General features: G+C 40.1%; 1 pseudogene; it reads left to right on the forward strand.

The window, feature by feature from the left end:
- Positions 1 to 220: 220 nt before the first annotated feature.
- On the forward strand, positions 221 to 1,156 carry LOC134577094 (olfactory receptor 5G9-like; annotated as a pseudogene).
- The last annotated feature ends 1,373 nt before the right edge of the window (positions 1,157 to 2,529 follow it).

The raw sequence follows: 2,529 nt of genomic DNA on the forward strand, positions 1-2,529 counted from the left end.
GCCAGACCGGCATAGAACGCCAGCCTTAAGGGGTTAATGGTGACTTAATATTAATATTGAATCATTTGGAAAGTTTATTAAATCGAGGCTTAGAAGTTTGACGGTAGCATAGCTACTAGTATATAATTACATTATTTGATATGTACTGAGATTTGGTGGTTGAATAAATCTGCTTTTTTTTTTTTTAGATGTTACTGCATTAATGTTGACATACCTCAAACATATGGAAGAAAGAAACCAGACTACTGTAAGCAAGTTCATCTTCATAGGAGTTACCGGTGATCCAAACATGCAGATATTCCTTTTCATATTATTCTCATTGATATATATTGTTACTGCTTTTGGGAATATTGGTACCATGGTTGTAATCACAGTAATTTCTGATTTGCACAGCCCAATGTATTTCTTTCTTAGCAACTTGTCTGCATCTGATTTCTGTTATTCTACTGTTGTTACTCCAAAATTGTTACATGATATGTTTTTACAGAGAAAATCCATCTCTTTTATTGGCTGTGCACTTCAACTCTATTTCTTTACATCATTTGGTTGTGCCGAAAGCTACATATTGTCTGCAATGGCATATGATCGCTATGTAGCCATATGTCACCCTCTTCTGTATATAGTAATAATGAACAGGACTAAATGTATTATTATTCTTACTGCTGTATATACTGGTGGTTTTCTCACTGCATGAATCTACATCTCTACTACTATAACTTTACCTTTCTGTGGACCTAATATAATCAACCACTTTTTTTGTGATATGCCTCCATTAATGGATCTCTCATGTTCAGATTCGTTCATCAATAAGACCATTATATTTGTTGTCGTTTTTGTCATTGGGTTTCTTTCAGTTACTGTTATATTGGCTTCCTATGCCTTCATTTTCTTTACCATAATTAAGATTCGATCCATTGAAGGTAGACGGAAAGCTTTTTCGACATGTAGTTCCCACCTTATGTGTGTTTCTATTTTTTATGGGACAGTTTTTTTCATGTACCTTCGTCCAGCCTCTGGTTATTCTGTTACACAAAACAAGATAGTCTCTGTTTTTTATACAATGGTAATTCCAATGTTGAACCCAATCATATATAGTTTAAGGAACACAGAATTAAATGTAACGGTGAGATCCTATGTTAAGAAACTATTTTCTTAAGCACTTTATTAATATATATGATTATGATGTAATCATATTTATGTTCTGTATATTATAACTTATAGATTCAGTTTGGTATAAACAATTTTTTTTTATATATCACATAAAATATACAAACTTTTTCAATGTATTCATTAACAGTCGTGCTTACATTAATCCCAAGTCATCTCTATGATTTCTAATTATTTTTACCCTTTTAGTAGAGAGACATTCAAGATTAATTTGGATAGTCATTATGGGTATTGGGAGAGAATTAACTCTCAACTGCTCAGCCCTTCTGATCTTGATTGGATTACCTTTGTATTATAATATATATCCTAGAATTCTTTGGTATTAGCGTACCATATTAATGTCCTCCAAATATGCTGGTATTCTTTGCATGCACCATTTTGAAAGATAATATATTCATATTTTGTTTATGAACCACATTTCCCATACACTACACTAGGCACTACAAGTGTACTAATGCTCTGTGTTACTGGTAGCATTGCTCACTTTCGGTTTGTATCTTTTAATCTATTTGTATATTTACCAAATATTAACTCTAACTTTATTTCACAAAAGATTTACATAGTTACATAGTTGCATAGCTGAAAAGAGACTTGCGTCCATCAAGTTCAGCCTTCCTCACATATGCTTTTGCTGTTGATCCAAAAGAAGGCAAAAAACCCAGTCTGAAGCGCTTCCAATTTTGCAACAAACTAGGAAAAAATTCCTTCTAGGAAAAAATTAAATTCCTTCTAGGAATACAATTAAACTATAAGATCAGAAATGCATTACAACCACAGGCGGCTCTCTAATTAGGCTGGGGCCTCGCGGCTGCCTAAACCGCCTGAGGGCAGACTGTGTCAGGTCCTCGGTCAGTGACTGAGGACCTGACAACAGGAGGGGGCCCGGCGGCTTGCCCGGTATGCCGCCGGGTGCGAGGCCCCTCCTGGCTGCCCGGCCAGCCACCGCAGACACCAGTCTGCAGCTCCGCAGTGAGCAGAGCTGCAGACCATGTGTCTCACGAGAACCGGCCAATCAGAGCATTGCCGTGGGTTACCATGGCAATGCTCTGAAATCTCGCGAGATTACACGGTTTGCAGCTCCGCCGGGAGCAGCTCCGCCGGGAGCAGCGGCCACCGGACCACCAGGGAGCCCACTGGACCACCAGGGAAATCAAGGTAGGCTCTCTCACCCCCCTCAGCCTCACTACCCCCACACCACCATCGCCTAAGGCCCTCACCATCACCCCCACCACCCTCAGCCTCACCATCCCCCATCACCCCCCACCACCCTCAGCCTCACCCCCCACCACCCTCACCATCACCCCCACCACCCTCAGCCTCACCATCCCCCATTACCCCCCACCACCCTCAACCTCACCCCCC

The sequence above is a fragment of the Pelobates fuscus genome, chromosome 1 (assembly GCF_036172605.1).
Source record: "Pelobates fuscus isolate aPelFus1 chromosome 1, aPelFus1.pri, whole genome shotgun sequence".
Taxonomy (NCBI): domain Eukaryota; kingdom Metazoa; phylum Chordata; class Amphibia; order Anura; family Pelobatidae; genus Pelobates; species Pelobates fuscus.